The sequence below is a fragment of the Vombatus ursinus genome, unplaced genomic scaffold (assembly GCF_900497805.2).
Source record: "Vombatus ursinus unplaced genomic scaffold, bare-nosed wombat genome assembly UNPS02005236.1, whole genome shotgun sequence".
Taxonomy (NCBI): Eukaryota; Metazoa; Chordata; class Mammalia; order Diprotodontia; family Vombatidae; genus Vombatus; species Vombatus ursinus.
Window position 1 is genome coordinate 9,223,953 of NW_020945014.1, and position 19,578 is coordinate 9,243,530.

General features: G+C 37.0%; 1 pseudogene; it reads left to right on the forward strand.

Annotated features, from left to right (window-relative positions):
- Positions 1 to 5,200: 5,200 nt before the first annotated feature.
- Positions 5,201 to 5,576, forward strand: LOC114030137 (annotated as a pseudogene).
- The last annotated feature ends 14,002 nt before the right edge of the window (positions 5,577 to 19,578 follow it).

The window sequence follows — 19,578 nt, forward strand, 5'->3', positions numbered from 1 at the left end:
TAAATTGTAAACTTTTTCCAAAGCCTCCCTCCATAGAGGGCCTAGAATCCCAGGATCTCTTCATTAGCCATCAGCCTCTTTGCTTGATTTCCACTTTACCATCATCATCATTCCTGTCCTATACACCCTAGGCACCATCCCAGCTTTTGAACTTCCTTTTCTGTACTGTTCTATTACGTTAGATTTTAAGCTTCTTGAGGATAGGGTCTACCTTTCTTTATCTTATGTGTATACCAAATGCTCAGAACAGTGCCTGGTGCATAGTAGGTATTTAATAAATGTTTACTGCATTTTTAAAAATTATCTAAATATGAATTATTAATACTTTTGGGGACATCTGATTTTTTAATTTGACTGCTAGCAATTCTTCATAAATTTGTCCAGTAATGAAAGGGTAACAAGTCTTCTTGAAAGGAACTGCCATTGGGGAACCTAATTATACACATATACATATTCTCCATTGTCGTTCTGTATCCAGGTAATATTTTTAGATTTGAGAGAAATATCTTTTATGAAAAAGATCTTCTGCAAGCCCAGTGAGTTGATAATGTTATCAGAAAAGCAAACAAGCTGAGGCTTTTTCCACTTTCTTTCTTCCTTTCCTTCTTTCCTTCTTTCTCTCCTTCCTTCTTTTCATTTATTCATTCATCTATTTTTTTATTCATTCATTTTTTGCATTTTTTGGTTCCCATGGCACACTTAGCCTGTTCATGTGTTATCCAATTTTTTCTGGTCAGGTGATCAGGCCTCTACTTTTTCTGACCTTATATTTTCTATGATAATCTTCTTGCCAGTAGGATACGACTGTAAATTTGCTGTCATCTAGTAGTACCAGCACTTACTCTTATCAATGTTTCTGTACATATGTTATGTCATATTACTGAGCATTTTGCTTTTTTCATACATGAGGCAGTTTGTAGTGCTATGAATACAGCACTAATGTTGGAGTCAGGATATCTAGGAATTAGTCTTAGCAGTGTATGCATAGTTGTAGGTCCCAGTTGACTTTCTTCCTCTTGCCTTCATTTTTCACATCTGTGAAATGTGTAGGTTGGTGAAAATTATGTCATCGTTTCCCTTCTAAATGTTAAATTTATGATTCTATGAATTATCCCTAATGTGGAGTCCCATTCTTTTGTCTTTAACACCTCATTCTGAAATTTTTTATTTTAACCTTTCTTGAGAGCAGTTTAGCTTCTAGGAAAAGATGAAGACTGGAGAGTTGAGGGTTCCCCATAGAATTGGAAAGAATACAGAACGGGGTGGTCATGATTGCTGAAGAAAGTCTTTTTGGCCTTCACAATATTTTATTTTCTGGAGGGATAATCATCAGTCAAGGGAATAGTCTATTCTTTTTTTTTAATATGTTTATTTTTAGTTTTCAACATTCACTTCCATAAGCTTTTGAGTTTAAAATTTTCTCCCCCTCCCTCTCATCCTCCCTCTCCAAGATGGCATGCAATCTGATACAGGCTGTACATATATATTCCTAGTAAACATATTTTCACATTAGTCATGTTGTAAAGAAGAATTAGAACCAATAGAAGGAACCACGAGAAAGAAGAAACAAAACAAAACAGAAGGGAATAAAAAGAGAGCAAATAGTATGCTTTGATCTGCATTCAGACTCCATAGTTCTTTCTTTGGATATGGATAGCATTTTCCATCATGAGACTTTCGGAGATGTCTTAGATTCTTGTATTGCTGAGATAAGCTAAGTCTATCAAAGTTAGTCATTGCGCAATGTGGCTGTTACTGTGTACAATGTTCTCCTGGTTCTGCTCACTTTACTCAGCATTAATCCATACAAGTCTTTCCAGGTTTTTCTGAAGTCCATCTGCTCATCATTTCTTATAGCACAATAGTATTCCGTAACATTCATATACAACAACTTGTTCAGTCACTGGAATAGTATATTCTTAGTGGCCTAGGGAGACTCAGGGTCAACTTCTTATAAGGGGTAATGGGGCAGCTAGGTGGTGCAGTGGATAGAGCACCTGCCCTCTAGTCAGGAGAACTTGAGTTCAAATCCAGCCTCAGACACATAATACTTCCTAGCTGTGTGACTCTGGGCAAGTCACTTAATCCCAATTGCCTCACCAAAAGAAAAATAAATAAATAAGGGATAATGCTCAGTGTTATCCAATCCCTGCAGGAGAGGCTAAATTATATCAGTAAAAACTGAAATAAAATACATTGATATGGAATTCTAGACTGTATTACTGCTACTTTTTACTATCCCCAATTTCATATTGTATAGGCTGAAAGATTTCCATTTTTGACATTTGGTTTTTGATGGAAAATTATAAGAGAACTGGTTTCTAGTTCCAAGATTCACTCTAAAGAACTCAGTGAATAGATAAGCTCATTGATTCCAAAGGTTTTCCTTTGGTATAGAATTATTGTATGAGGGGAAACCTTTTTTTTTTTTAAGTTGGTTATGGATGTGTGTGAAGCAGAGGAGAAATTGAAAATATGGTTGTATACAATGAAGAGCACTTAAGCTGTAATTACCCACATATATCATTCTTTCAAGATGAATATCCATTGGTTGACTGAACAAAGTCTCTCTTGCAAATGGATTCCAATAGTTATATTGTGGATGCATATGAATTTGAGGATGTTTCTAAGGAACTAACCTGATTTCAGCCAATTTGGGTGTGCTGATATCAAAACACCCTTTGACCAGTGTGTGGCACATTAATACTCCAATACTGCAAGAGCACAGGTTCGAATTTATGTGGATATTCACTTCACTGACACGATGAAACATTTCTATGCCTTAGTCAATTGTTTTCTTAAGTTTTTTCAGCCAAATTAATTTATCACTTACTAGCCACACTCCTATAATGACCATTTGAACATTTATAGAGGCTAATCTTTGGACATCAGGCATGCAGGCCTTCACGAAGCTCCTATGTGAACCTTTTCAGTTTTGTCATATTGATCACTGTTTATACTCAAGTGGCATGGCCTTCAAGCACCTAGAGTTACAGAATCACATAATTTCAGAGTTAGAAGAAACCTCGATAAGCCAAAACAGGAAAATAACATGATTAATCACTATTTGGCCTTTGTTTAAAGACCTCCAATTAGGAGAAATCCAATAACCCCTCTAATTAGGAAAAACCCAATAAGTCCAAGGCAGCTCATTTCATTTTTGGATAGCTCTAATGGTTAGGAAACCAAAGTAGATAGCATAGGTAGCTAAATTGTAGGAAAATAACAGCAATTGAGATGCCAAGAAGTTCACAGGAGGTGAAATCCAAGAAAGAAGTAATAAAAACAATGGCCTCAAAAATTTGCACACAAATGCATAAAGTATAAGAAACAAACAAAAAGATGCACTGAAGATCTTGATAAGATTTGATGCATTGAGACTCATGACTAGAATATGGCTCTCCACAGGTATGATTATTTTTAGAAGAAATAGAATACAGAAAATGGGGGGGGGGGGTATGGTTTCAATGCAATTACAAAGATAAGTGAAAAAATCCAGGAAACAAAGAGGAGAACCAAGGTGGAGAACATCTGGGAATATCAATGGAGCCAAAAATGTAACAAATTTTGACATCATAATTTTCCACAGGCCACCTGAACAAAAACAGGAAATAGACCAAGAGTATAGGGAATAGATCACAAGCTGGGCACAGAGGCACAATATGAAACTATTTGGAAGCATCAACTATTTGAAAGCATCCTGGAGCCCTCTCTCTCTTTCTCTCTCTCTCTCTCATTCACTCACTCACTTTCTCTTTCTGCCAAAAGCATAGGAATTAATAATCTCTCAATATGACTAAACGGTAATTTCATCTTTCAAAAATGGAGGAATCAACAGGAAGTCAATTTACTTTGCATCTAATTCTCACCACCAGGGAGCAACTCATTGCAGGAGTGGAAATAATGGATAGTCTGGGAAGAAGGAAACAGAAGCTTTTTTGGCTGCCATGTGCTTGAACCCCAGTGTATAATCTCTTAAAACGAAGTGGAAAACATGGAAGTGTATATATGTGTGTGCATGCATGTATGTGTGTATATATACATACACATATGCATATATATAAAGTTATATGAAATATATTTTTATCTATACACACATGTTCATATGTAATAGGTTGGATGTGTATATGTGCAAATATATACACATTGCTGTGTATATTTAGCACATGTACACATAAATATGTATATGTAAACATATGTATAATTATGTCCATATACCCATCGATACATATATGCACAAAAGCTACCATTTATACAGTGTGTTAAGGTTTATGAAGTTCCTTACAGACATTATTTCATTTTATTCCCACAAAAACCCTGTACACACACATACACATATACATGTTCATATACATACACATTTTCATATACATATACATATACACACATACACACACATATATATATATTCTATATAGACATAGACATAGACATACACACACAGACACACACATACACACAGACACTAATTTTTAAGTTAATCTCAGAGGGAAAGACTAGGAGCTGGAGGAACTGGGAAAAAGCCTCTGGCAGATAATAGGAATTTAACTGTATTTTGAAGCAAGCCAGGGAAGCCAAGTGAGGAGGGGGCACATGTGAGGGATAATCATGGAGATGGGAGATGGCGTTTCACGTGCAAAGAACAGTAAAGCAACCCAATGTAGCTGGATCACCTGTGGAGGTGAGGAAAATGTAAGCATGCTGGAAAGGCAGAAAGGGCCAAGTAATGACAACTTTAAATGCCAATCACTAGAACTTACATTTGATGCTTGAGGTAACAGTGACCCCCTGTATTTGCTGAATATTAAATCTGAGTGAAGTGAGTAAATCTACTTCTTTTTTTTTTTGAGTGAAGGAAAGCCTTTATTACACTTCTCACAAGAGGCGCAGGCACACTGCACTTTAGTAGTACGCACATGATGGTACAGCAGTAGAATCAACTTTTAAATGGTTAGTAAGATCCGAACTCCACCCACCTGAGCCGTGGTTGGACCAGCTCATCTGAGTTACAATCTTACTGAACCGCCCATCCCATGTTCCTCCATGTTCCTCCTTGTCATGTTAACTCCACCTGGATCATGCGTCCTATGTTCAAAAATGGCAGTTATCTCCACCCTCAGGGTGTGTCAGTTAATATTTAAGAAGCTTATTAAGATCTTCACTGTGGGGGAAGCAGAACTAGCATGGCCGAGGCACCTCCATGCAGCTGTTTGTCCACGCGCAGGCCCTGCACACCCTCCAGGTGACTGGGCAGGAGACCGTCGCCCAGATCAAGGCCCATGTAGCATCCCTGGAGGGCATCGCTCCCGAGGACCAGGTCCTGCTTCTAGGTGGCTCCCTACTGGAGGATGAAGCCATCTTGGGGCAGTGCGGAGTGGAGCCTCTGGCCACTCTGAAAGTGGCTACTCGGATGCTAGGAGGTAAAGTACACGGCTCTTTGGCTCGAGCTGGAAAAGTGAGGGGTCAGACTCCCAACGTGGCCAAGCAGGAGAAGAAGAAGAAGACTGGGCGCGCTCAGAGGAGGATGCAGGACAACTGACGCTTTGTCAACATAGTGCCAACCTTTGGCAAGAAGAAGGGCCCCAATGCCAACTCCTAATTCCCTGGTACTTTCTGTCTGTCCCCAATAAAGTCGCTCACAACTCCAAAAAAAAAAAAAAGAAGAAGAAGCTTATTAAGCAAGCACAGTGGAGAAAAATCTTTGCCCTGTAAAGGTCCCATCCTTGACCCTGATGGGTTGCACCCGGTTTAGCCTCCAGGACTCTTTCTTAAGGAACTAGTTGTTTGCAGAATGTTTGGGGCACTTTCTGATTGGTTGAGGGACTATCCGTTGTCCATTTAAAGCTTCAGAAGTCTCTTCTCATTCAGCTGTCTGACACTCTGGGCATCATCTGGTGAAGTCTTCTGGTCTAAGTGCTGTTCAAACAGTGTCCAGCAGACTCTCTTCTTGTAGAGAACCTCCTTCTTATGTCCACTCTCCCAAAGATTGATCTCAACACAATTTTAAATCACCTTGCCAATAACCAGGGCAAATAATGAAAATTAACTCAGCCTCCATGTCTCCACCATTACAAGGTCAAAATTGGAACCTTGGCCAATTGTCATATTTTAAGAAGCTCAAATTAGAAAAATTAGAACATAGCCTTACCTTCTGCATTACTTCTAGTTTTATACCTTGCATTAAGTCATTACTCATTCCTATTCATATTCCCCCATAAGAAGAATGAGATTCCACTAAGGAATTAATAAAAGACTCCAATACATAGTAGTTAATTTAAAACCAGTACATATCAAATAATAAAACAATCCCAACTTCTAGTCATATACAGATAAATAATCCTTAATTAAAATGGATGCTTCTTTCATGGCATTTACAAGATAAGTCACAAGCTATTCTTTAGATCTACTCTTAAGGAGAAATTAACTAACTTCTAGAATTAAAAAAAATCCATTAAAAAATAAAACAAACAAAAAAGTAGATACTGCACTTTAATAAGTTGTAGCTATGTGGCTTAGTAGATAGAATGTTGGATTAGGAGTTGAAAAACCCAAGTTCAGATCCTGCCTCAGGTACTATTAGCTAGATGACTAGCTAGCCATGTCTCCTCCCATTCTTTCAGGATCAATTTCCTATCTACAAATTGAAGGGCTGGATTCAGTAACTCCCATGGCCCCTTCCAGCTCTATATACTCTGGTTTAAGAAATCAATTTCACAAGAACTAGAATAGAGTAAGCCCTGTTAGAGAACAGATCATCTGAAAAAAAAATGGCTGTTTTTTAATATACTGCAAGCTTGATATGAGACTATACTGCAATAAGTTAGGCAAATAGTATTAATGGTAGTATTCTGCCTCCTAGGTACTCAGGAATCTGTGATTTCTAACATTCTATGCTTGTATGTCTCTATATGTAAAGATATATCCATAGTTCCATCTATTTATTAAAAGGTTAAAATAGCTCTAAGGCATCTGGGACACCTTGTACAATAGGTATAAATGGTTTATATGTATGTGTATATATACATACATATATTCATGTAGTATTTCAACTGCTATTATTCTTCCTATAACCTAGCTGTCTTCTATACAATCTAGCTTGGCATCCCAATGACATGCACGCACACCCATAAACACGAACACAAACATAGATATTACAGTTGGATATCAGAATCAAAAACTGTATTAGAGTTGAAAGGATACTTATACATCATCATTATCTGAATAATCATATCATAAATTATCTAAATAATATAAGAAACTGAAACAAATCCCCAAAGTCTGATAGAGTCTACATCAGATATGATAGCTCTTGATTCCTGTTCTTGTGATTTTGAATGGATTTCAACCTGAAAAGCTGAAAGAAGTATTAATTTCAATGAGGTTTTCTGTCAACACACCAATGGGTAGCTATATGTCTTAATTCCCCTGATAGGCTGTAAGTTCCTTGGATGTAGAGACCATGTTTATCTTTGTTTCTGCCATAAGCTGATAAGCAGGGACTCAAGAAATGAATGTTGTCATATGAAAGAGTAAGGGCGGGGTCTGCTTCATTCTAATGAATCATAGAAGGCCCAGTCGTCTCAGCTGAAACAGACATAAGGAAACTAAGTATGAATAAGGCCTTGGACAATTTGAAACCATATTAGGGGCTTTGGACACTAGACAAAAGCATATGATGCCGCACAGGGATTATTGCATGATTGGTTGAAGACAGTCAGTCTTTAGTCCTAGGCTAAATTTATTTAAAAACAAAATATAACAACAAATTGCCTTTTGTTTCCCTTGCCTGGTAGTTCAGAGCTAGACAGTCAAGTAGGAAAGAATTCCAGGTTTGGGAACTGATGATTCCAGGCCCTTGAGAGGAAACACACTTGAGTGGAGAAGAAAGCACTTTCTTTTCTTTGCTCATCTGCTCTCCCACTGAACACATGACCCCAAAAGACTGTATTAGTAGGAGATGGTACATCCTTATGGGAGTAGAAAGAGACATGTGAAGGACAAAGAGAAAGCCTCCAGAGGGATGGTAACTAAATATCCAGAGATGAAATTGGCCGGGTTAATGCCTTGGAAACTTAAAAAAAAATCTGAAGACCTGGAGATCCTATTCTCATTGTGATGAGAGCTGGTAGCACCATCCCCAAAGAGGCAATGTTTAAGCATAGGTTCCCAAAGTGTGTGATACTGCCCCTGGTGGGAGGTGGAAGCATAAGGAGAGAAGAGAAGAAATTTTTGAAAAAATATTCGTACATGTTTCATCTGTTGTGAAACAGAGTTAAAGTCATAGTGATTACATTATTTTCCAAATAAACACACAAAATGCAAGTTATAACCTGTCAGTAGTCAAGTCCTCAGACAGGTCTTAACAAGCAAGTGTTGGCAGGTGAGCATATCGCTCATTGTCGGGAAGTCCAGTATGCATAGACAGGAATATGTGTGTGTAATGACTTGTTTACAATATGATATTATACAATTGCATGACACAATATTGCATCATCAAAATTTCAATGCAGGAAAAACCTACAAATTTACCATAAATTATTAAATTTAAGATGCATCATTTTAAATATATATATATGTATATATATTTTATATTTTTTTGAAATGATGCAAATATCAGAAAGTCATTAAAGGGTTAAAGAAAGTAGTTTTCCAGGGAGCACTGAGTAATTTTTGTTTTTTTCACAAGGGGGCAGTAGGCCAAATAAGTTTTGGAACCTCTGCTCTATAGTTTGATCATCAAATGCTGAGGAGAGGCAAGTGTAAGATTAGAAGGGAGGAAAGGACCATGTCATATTAAAAGTCTCCTTAGTATCTACCTCACAATATTGTTTTGACAATCAAATAGGATTATTCAGGTAAATAATGATTGTAAGTGTTAAAGAACTAGGCAAATACTATCTAACATCACTATTAACTCAGTTGTTGCTAATGAGATCTAAATCTGGCTTCAATTCTATCATCAGTGCCTTACCATCACATTATTCAACAACCAAAGGATATGTATTGCCCACAGAAATTCAATGCCCGTCATCAAACTTTGTGGAGGTGATCTTTTCTGATTGATTCTCAGAAACACAGCTTGTGGCAGGGCCCATATTGGAAGTATGAATTTTGTACATCCTGTGAGATTTCACCCCATTCACACTTGCTAGCTAAGATGCAATATGAAATGATGCAAATTTCTAAAAAAAAAAAATTAAATGGTTAAAAAAAGTAGATTTCCAAGGGGGTGCTGAGCAATTTTTTTTAAAGGAGCTGGTAGGCCAAATAAGTTTGGGAACCTCTGGTTTAATGGTAGCATACATATTAAGAGCAGAGAGACACATGAAAGCAAATTAGATACACCAAAGAAAGACAACTTCAGGTTTCCAGTAGGGAATTGACCCTTGGAATCTAACAGAGAATAACCCCCAAGGGGAAACTCATGAGAATTCCACAAAAGGGAATTCCAGTAAACAGAAGCTGTGAATTATCCCATTTACCAAGAGTTCCTATCTGTGTGCCTCACTGTAATTTTATCATGAACCCATTCTCCTCTGACATGTTAGCATTTGTAAGGGGACAGACAGTGTGTCTCCAGCTTGGGGAAATCATTTCTGCAACACCTATCCTTGATATGCTTGATTAGTAAAGCCACTTTCTAAATACTATTTAAATTTGAAAGTTAATCAGATGAGTACCTGTAGGAACATATGAGTAAAGGTACCACTAGTAGTATCTAACCAGTCATGGTTCTCTCTAGAATTTTAAGGTTAAAGTAGCCAGCTAACCTCTGGGAAACCAACCTTCCAGTTCCATTAAGAGTGGGGGAAGTTAGACAAAAGATTGTGCTTCAAATGAATGAATGAATGAAGGTTCTTAGTGATCTAATTTCTGAGCTCATCAACCTTTTAAATCTACCTGGTCAGGTAGGTAGTGCAGTGGATAGAGCTTGGGCTTCTGGGAATTTGTCTGAAGACAAGTTCAAATGTGGTCTCAGACACTTATTGTGTAATTTTGAGCAAGTTACTTCACCTGTTTGCCTCAATTTCTTCAAATGTAAAATGGGGATAATAATAGCAGCTACCTTCCAGAATTGTGAGGATGAAAATGAGATAATATTTGTAAAGTGTTTAACAGGGTACCTTACCCATAGTAAGTGCTATATAAATGCTTGTGATTATAATAATAACAATAATAATAATTATCATTATTATCATCATTATCATACCTTTGAGTACTCCAAGTTCTACGATTCCATCCATCACTAATAATCTATATTGCTCCATTCTGGTGTTCTAAGATCCCTCCAGTGTCAGCATTCTTCCAAACTATTGTAATGGGAAGAGCTCTATTCTTAGAGGTAAGAGAGACTGTATTTGAATCCCACCTTTTGACACTTTACAGGTTACAGTGATTTGTGCACATCACTAAATCTTTCCTGAGACTCAAATTCTTCATTTTTAAAGTAAGTATTGTTCAGCCATATCAGTCATGTCTGACTCTTTGTGACTTCATTTGGGGTTTCTTAGCAAAGATACTGGAGTGGTTTGCCATTTCCTTCTCCAGCTCATTTTACAGATGAGGAAACTGAGGCAAACAGGGTTAAGTGACTTACTCAGGGTCACCCAACTAGTAAGTGTCTAAGGCCAGATTTGAACTCATGAACATACAGTCTTCCTGAGTTCTAGCCCAGCTCAAGTGAGATATTAGTACAGGGCTTTGCAAAATTTAAAGTCCTATTATAAAAGTCACTTATTATGAGTTCCTCTATTTTTTACTGCAAGTTAATAATGAAAGGTATCTTTATCAGTTTCTCTGAACGTGGTCTATAAAATGAAGATAATAATGCCTGTACTATCAGCCGTCCAGACTTGTATGTCTATTAGTACATTGTAAATTTTAAAGTGCTTTATAAATGTGAGCTATTGCAATTATTATCTGTATTCGTACACATTTCCCTAACCATCTCTGAAAGCTGCATTCTGCTCTTGGCAGTTCTTTAGTGATCAATGTATTTGTTACTCAGCAGATGTAGCAGTATCTAATGATCCCCAGGAGTGTGGCATCCTATGGATCTAAGTCCTTAAAATGTTGATACAAAGATTTTTCATTCTGGCTTCGCCTGGTTTAGAGGCTCTGTAGCATCTGCCCACTGTCATTTGTTCATATTTTTGTGATGTTCTTATTCAGTCAATTTTCACGACCAAGCTGATTGTGTAAGGACTTTTGAGATCTAGTCTACCTTCAATGTTAATGCTTGTTGAATTTTAAATCAAATGTGATAAAGCATACATTTCACTGAATAGTAGTAGGAAGAGCACTAGGTTTATAGTTAGAAGACCAAATACTAAGTTCTAGCTCTTCCAGGTAATGACTGGCATATAAAAAAGGCTTAATAATTGCTAGGGGCATGGGGTAGCTAGGTGGTGCAGTGGATAGAGCATCGGCCCTGGATTCAGGAGGACCTGAGTTCAAATCTGGCCTCAGACACATAACATTTACTAGCTGTGTGACGCTGGGCAAGTCATTTAACCCTGTTGCCTAGCCAAAAAAAAAAAATTTCTAGGGGCAGCAACATGGTGCAGTAGATAGAGTACCAGAACCAGAGTAAGGAAGATTTGTCTGAGTTCACTTCTGGCCTCAGACACTTATTAACTGTGTGACCCTAGTCAAGTCACTTAGCCCAGTCTGCCTCAGTTTTCCTCATCTGTAAAATGAACTGGAGAAGGAAACGGCAAACCATTCCAGTGTCTTTGCCAAGAAAACCAAAAATGGGGTCATGGAGAGTCAGACACAACTGTAACGACTCAACAACAACAACAACTAATTGCTTGTTGACTATGTTTCCTGGACCAAGTAACTTGATGTATCTGAAACTCAGGTTCTTTGGCTTTAAAATAGAGATAATAATGATTACACTACTTGGTTTAGAGGCCTATTGTGAGATTCAAATCAGATGTCTGAGAGTACTTTGCAACCATGTCGAACTATATCTTGACAATTATTATTTTCTGATACTTCTCAACTTTTTGGTGGATTTCAGATAGAAACAGTTCTGGGACAAGTCACTGGCCATCTATCATCCATTTATATTTAGTTGTCTATATATTTAGTTGTTTAGATTTATTGCACAGCGAGATCAAATAACTGCCTTTTGTAATCAAAGAAATGTTGTGGCATCTTCTGCAGGCCCACTGAAGGTATCTTTGGTACCACTCTAGTAACAGGCAGGATGATAGGGAATATATGTATGTATGTATATGTATATATGTGTATATACATATACACACACATACACATATGTATGTGTATATATGTGTGTGTATATATGTATAAGTGTATATATATATATACATACATACATACATACATACATACATATACATATGGACATTATGCTGTCCCCAGTTTTGTTTTCTGGTGCTGCATCTATTATTATTATCATTATTATTATTATTATTTTGGCCAGGTAGTGGGGTGAAGTGACTTGCCCAGGGTCACACAGGTAGTAAGTGTCAAGTGTCTGAGGCCAGATTTGAACTCAGATCTTCCTGAATCCAAGGCCGGTCCTCTATCTACTATGGCATTTAGCTGCTCCTGCTATATATATTTTAAAAGGTTTTCATTATTTCTTATTTTATTAATTATGAATTTTTGTCTATTGTGACATTTATTAGAAACTTTCTTCCTAAAATATATACATAATATTTTACTACTAATACTATTTTAAGTCTGGCTACCAGCACATCTTTTGGGAAGATTTTAAGGAACTTTTCTAAATATGAGAAATAGTATGGAAATAAAATTCCAGATATTCACTCATAGCACTGTACTCCACGTATGGTGTTGGAAGAGTTAGGAAAACTGCATTACAATCATGTCTCTGCCTCAAATTAGTACCTGTCCATGCCTTAAGGTCTATTCCAAATGACAATTCCTCCACAAAGCCTTCTTTAATACTCCTGTCTCAAATCATTCTGTATTTCTTTATTTCATTTTTTTTCTCATTCTAATTTCATTAGTTATTTGTATACATGTCATGTCAATTCCATTAGACTCTAAGTTCATTAAGACCACAGGACATATTTGTTTATGTTTATAATTCTAGGAGTAAAAAAATAAATGAAGGAAGGGATGCAGGAAGGAAGGGAGGAAAAGAAAAGGTCATCTCACACCCTTTTCCCATCGCTCTTACTTTGTTGCTGCTCTTCCCTTCTCTTGCTACAGATTTCCCATATATCCCCTATTTAAATCCTATTTAACCTTCAAGGTACAGTTTATGTGCCACTTCCTCCATAAAGCCTTCACTGATGCCCAGATTCTGAAGTGATTTTTCTGTTCTTGATCATAATATAGATTTCCATTGCTATATTAACTTTTTGATATTTTATTTTGGTTTATACTTAAGTAATTGATATATTGAATTAAGCTGAAGTCTCTCAGTAACTAATTATGGTATGGAAATAACATTGACCTCTTAAAGATTATATGGGATACAGGCTCTGGCAGGTCATAGAAAGGTGGAATCATAGAATCTACAAGTAGCACGGGTCCTCAGGTAATACCTAGCATTAACATTACTGGAAAAAAAAAATCTCTACTATATACATATTTCACACATGCTCATCTAGCCTTTACTTGAAAACTTCCAGCAAAGAAGATCTGACTGTCTTCTGAAAGAACCACTCCACATTTTTGATAGCACTAGTGCTTTAGGAGATTTTCTAGTATCCAGCCTCTATTTGGCTCTTTGCAGCTACACTCACTGTTCCTAGTTCTACTCTTTAGGACCAAAACAGACAATTCAATTTCCTCTTCCACACAACTGTAATTGAAATACTTGAAGAAATTGGTCAGTGGTCTGAGTCTTCTGTTCCCTGGCATCCTAAAATCCTAAAATGGCATAATCTTGAGGCATTTTACTTGCTGGTTGTGCTTGGCTAAACGTTCTCCAGCTTTTCAGTGCCCTTGGCACTGAGAACAGATAATAGCCATCTATGTGTTCTCTGAGCAAGGCAAAAGACAATATCCTTATTTTAGTAAGCTTTAACTCTCAATACAGTCCAAGACCACATTAAATTTGTTGAATGTCACATGATGATGTTGACTCAAATGGAGCTTACAATCCACTAAAATACCCAGAACTTTTATGGACAAAGCACTATTGCTGAGGTTTGGGAGAGTGGTTCAGGTGTGAAAAAATTCACTTAGACCTTCTCTAAGTCATTGATAATGAGTTCAGGGTGAAATCCAAGAATGTTGAGGTGCTACCTGAAATGATGAGGAATAGACATGTGGGTCTTAGTGTCCTGAAAGAATTCACTTGGATAGTCTCCAGGTTAAATAAGGGCACTTATTGGGGTGATACCCAAGCGGGCCTGCTCCCCATGAGGCAGAGTCCCAATAGGCTCTATTCCTGTTGGGAGGCAGAGCACAGGCCATAGGCCCTGCTCTCTTATGGGAGCAGAGTGGCCCCTGCTTCCCATAGGAGGCAAAGGCAATTAGCCAGGTTAAAGGTATGGTTTAGATACAATTTTATGGAATAGAGGAAGGGGACAGGAGAATGGGAGGACCAAGCATGACTCCAAAATGTCTAGGATATCAGTCAGTCTGGAGGTGGTAAGCAAAGAGAACAGGAAAGGGGAGGGAAAGAGTTGTTCTGGAATGGAGGGTGCTTTGTGAAAGCACACAGGTAAGTCCACGATGGTGACTGCAATGCATAGTCTTCTTTGATCACTTTTCTATCTGATCACTTTCTGGGTCTTATCTCCTATCTCACATCCTGCTTGCTCCATCTTCCTCAAGCACTCTCTTCTACCTCATCACTATCTAAAATGACTCTGTCATCTTGTGAATTTTAAGTCGTTTTTCACATCCTTGTAACACTTCAGATTTATTCCTCCTAAACATTAGCTTATTAAATTCAAACCAAAATTCTATTCGGTTGAGATGTTTCATTCTAGCCCAATTTGTTAGCTTTCCTTTCAATCTTTGGACTTCTGAAAATTTAATTATCATTTTATTTTTGCCATTATCAAAATTGTTGATAACAATATTAAAATGGCATAAGGTAAGTGCAGAACCATAGGGCACTCCACTTGGGTATTTCTTACAAGTTGACATAAAAACCATTGAGTCTTTGAGCCTGAATGTTCACATAGTTCTGAATCCATTGGATATTATTATATATACTGTTTCCATCAGTTATGCAAGAATAGTATTAAGAACATTATCAAATGCTTTGCTAAAATCTAGCTAAGCCATATCTGCTGTATTCCTTCATTTACCAGTTTATTAACCCTGTCTATGTAGGGAATAGATTAGTCTGGCATGGCTTACTTTTGATCAACATTCAGCTCCTGATTTTTAGGTGCCCCTATGTTTTAGGCACCCTGCTAAAGTGCAGGAAGTACAAAGACAAAACTGGAATAGTTCCTTCCCTCAAGGAACTTCCATTCTACATAAACAGAGGAAGAATAAATACACGCAATATGAATACAAAGTAGTTTTAGAAAGACAAGAGAGAGAATGGAAAGAATACAAGTAGCAATAGGGATTGGGGAAGATTTCATATAAAAATATGGTACTTGAGCTAAATTTTGAAAGAATCCAGTGATCCCTAAAGATGATGGTAGTGCTTTAAGGCTTGCAAAGTATCTTACTAATATTATTTGATTCTATTCTCACAACAACCATGGGAGGTAAGTGCTATTTTCCCCACAATTTAAAGATGAATAAACTGAGGCAGACAGAGAGAGGCACACAGCTTGCCTAGGATCATGCAGCTACTAAGTGTCTGAGTTCAGATTTAAATTCAAGAGTTTCTGATTCTAAGGGCAGTGTTTCATCCACTCCATCACTGGAGGAGATATATATCCAGTCAGTATAACTGGATCATAGGGGGAGCTAGGTGGCACAGTGGATAGAGTGCCAGGCCTGGATTCAGAAAGATTTATCTTCCTGAGTTCAATTCTGGCCTCAGACACTTGCTAGCTGTGTGACCTTGGGCAAGTCAGTTAACCCTTTTTGCCTCAGTTTCCTCATCTGTGAAATGAGCTGGAGAAGGAATTGGCAAACTACTCCAGTATCTTTGCCAAGAAAACTCTAAATGGGGTCATGAAGAGTTGGACACAATTGAAATGACTGAACAACAACATAGGTGGAGCACAGAGTGCATGAAGAAGAATACCAAAGAAGACTGGAAAGATGGGAAAAGGCCAAGCAGTAAAGAATTTTAAATACCAAACATATTATTTTTTATTGTATCCTAGAGAGAATAGTAACATTTTGGGTGTATGTTTGCAGATGTTATGATCAGACCTTCATTTTAAAAAAAAATTTGCTTTAGTGGTTATTTGGAAGATGGATGGGGGTTGGGAGAGATTTGAGACAGGGAGAGGAAATCGGAAGCCATGGTTCTAGTCTAAGCAGAAGGAAAGAAAGGCTTGTGTGTGAGTGTGTGAGAGGAGTGTGTGATAAAAACATGCTGGTTTTTCCTGATCACCTCCTTTTTCTAGATTTTCATTATTATTCTTTGTAAGAATACATTCAAGAATTTACCTAGGAACCAAAGCCAACCTCACTAATCTGTTTGTCACAGATTTCATTAACTTTCCTTTTGAGAAATTCAGGTCAATATTTTCCCTTCTAAAGAATTGTTCTGCTTTCTGCATTCTTTCCAATATCAGACCAGGCCTTAGCATTAGTTTTAGTGATACCTTTTATTACTAGAGGAGACGGTTCATCTGAGACAGTTCATTTGGATTTAAGTGCAACAAAATGTTCTCATACTCTCTCCTGACATTTTACGTGGTAATACAGTGGTAGCTATTTTTGGTTCACCTTTTGTAATTAACTAGGAAAAAAAGTTAAATAATGATTAAGAAGCTCTACCTTAACTCTATTGCCAGTTGTAATTATCCCATCCACCCCAAATAGGGTTATTGTGCCTTTATTTGTTGGTCTCCTTTGCCACCAATGAGGTAAAATACAAATTTCTTTGCTTTCTTTATCAAGTTCATCTTACTCTGCTCTTGAATAATGTTCACATTATTCTGACTGTTATCTGCTATGCTTTTATGTTCATCTTGTGTATTCACCTGCCCACATTTCCATCTTCTGTACATGCATCTTAAAAAATTTAAATTGGTTGGTGGGCTCTCTCTGTGAACCTTTTGGTCTCTTTAGATAACTCTTTTTTTTTCCCTACTGTTTTTGGGAACTGTTTAGCATTGTGCCTTTGGGGACATTGAGAGCTCTCTTTTCTCCTATACTGGATTCTTCTGAGTTGCTTTCCTCCAAATGACACTCATGTTACCTTATGCCTGTCTTTCTTCTCTATCACAAACACTAGGAAGGAACAATCACTTCCCTTAAAAATCTCCTATAGTATCAGCCACTAGAAACTGATTCTTCCCTCTTAATGATAATCATTTCTAGAGAAGAATTCCTTCTTGTTAGTTCCTATAACTTTTTTAAAGATGGTATTATAATTTCAGAAACTAAATAGAAAGACTTCAAGTTTGTGTCTAGAAATGGAATATATACCTACTGTCCATGGACTAGCTTAGCTAATTTTTAAAAAGGTCATCACCAATTGACTACAATGTGATTCATCTTTTATTTTTGGGCAATTGGGGTTAAATGACTTGCCCAGGGTCACACAGCTAGTAAGTGTCAAGTGTTTGGTCTGAGGTCAGATTTGAATTCAGGTCCTTCTGACTTCAGGACTGATGCTCTATCCGCTGTGCCAGCTAGCTGCCCCTAGGTCTGTGGTTTCTGTCGGTGGTGGGAGAGCCTCCATCTTTTACATTATACATCTATAAAGTATCAATGGTATATACAACCTGGAAAAATGGGAGCTCAGTGAGTACATGGGCTGAATTGACTTTGATCCCCTACAGCATCCAGCAAATGCATCCAGCATGGTGTTTTCACAGTGTCAATAAATCATTTTTGAATGAAAGAATAAATGAATGACTCACTTCCCCTTTCTGTCTCAGCATGTTTAATTTCAGTGCAGCATAAGTTTTATGCTTAGAGCTTTCATAACTTGATAGAAATGGAATGAGATACTCCTGAGATAGTGGATTCTCACATCATCATACCAATATCATAGAAACATCATGCCAACACCAGACAAATATCCCCAAACAGTATGACAATTACATCCCGGACTCAAGACTATTACATGTCGTTATCATGAAACATCACATCATTTGCATGTCAATACCACACATATATAACAAGACAGCATGCCAGTTTAATGATATAACATGTAAATTTCATACCAACACCACACCAATATCATGCAAAGATCACCTCAGTAGTAAGCATTGAGTTAATATCACACAAAGATCATGCCAATTACACATCAGTTACATGCAGATATTAAACACCATGCCAACATCACACAAACATCATGCAAATCATATGTCAATATCACATCAATTACACAACAATATCACCCAAACATTGTATTAATATTAAACATCTTGCCAATGTTACTCCAATATTAAACACAACAATGTCACACAAACATCATTCCAACATCACACAAACATCACACAAGTATCATACCAATTACATGCCAATGTGGCACCACTTACACACCAATAACAAAATTATACTATATTATTATAGAGAATAACAATAATAATAGCGAGCATTTATATAGCTCTTTAAGGTTTTCCAGGGATGCTGCAGACAGAATTGTGCTTCAGATATGGTTTGGACTAGATGACCTCTGAAGTATCTTTCTAGTTCTATTATTCTGTGTTTCTGTTGCTTGCTTCAAAAATAATTTTTCTTCAGGCTTAAAATATAACACCTAAAAATAACTATGAAATTTAACTTACGCAGAGGCATATTTTTAAAACCTCCTTTTAGTTTCCCTAGAAATATTGAGAAATAATATTTTTCTGGTCAAAAAACCTTTTCAGACCTTTCATTTTAGGAAAGTAGAAAGAACAAAATTTGGTCTACTTTGAAATGAAGTATGGGTGATATTCAAATTTAACTTTTGTCTAAATGGTATAATTGCCTTCCTATCCACCTGGAGTGATTGGCCCCATGACCCACCTGGGGACAGTGTCTATCCTCTTTTGAAACTGAAGGTTTAGATGATGATCAGAAGAAAGAAATCTTAAGGGAAAGTGTCTCATGTACTACCTGAATGGTGAATACTCTGGAATGTTAACTTCAGACTGTATCTTTACATATTATGATCTTCTTGTTAAATATATCTACAAATGTTACCTGGAATCTTCTTGGGGCTTAGAATCATGTCAGAAGGCATGTCAGACTATGCCAGTTTGAATTTCTCTCCCTCCAAGGTATAAATGACTTGAATATATATTAAATAAAATGCTTTCTGCCAGACTTGAGCTTGAAACCCAGAATACATTATTAATATTAACATTTTTTCTTCCATGCTAATGTTAAAGTTTGTGTATATGTTTTTTCTCCCTTACAAGATGATAATATACCAGATGTAGAGACAGTGCCTTATTGATCTTTTTATTTCCTGTTACATCAAGTACAGGGTTCTTCACATAGTAGGAGCTTAAGATGCTTTTGTTGACTTGAATAGGATTT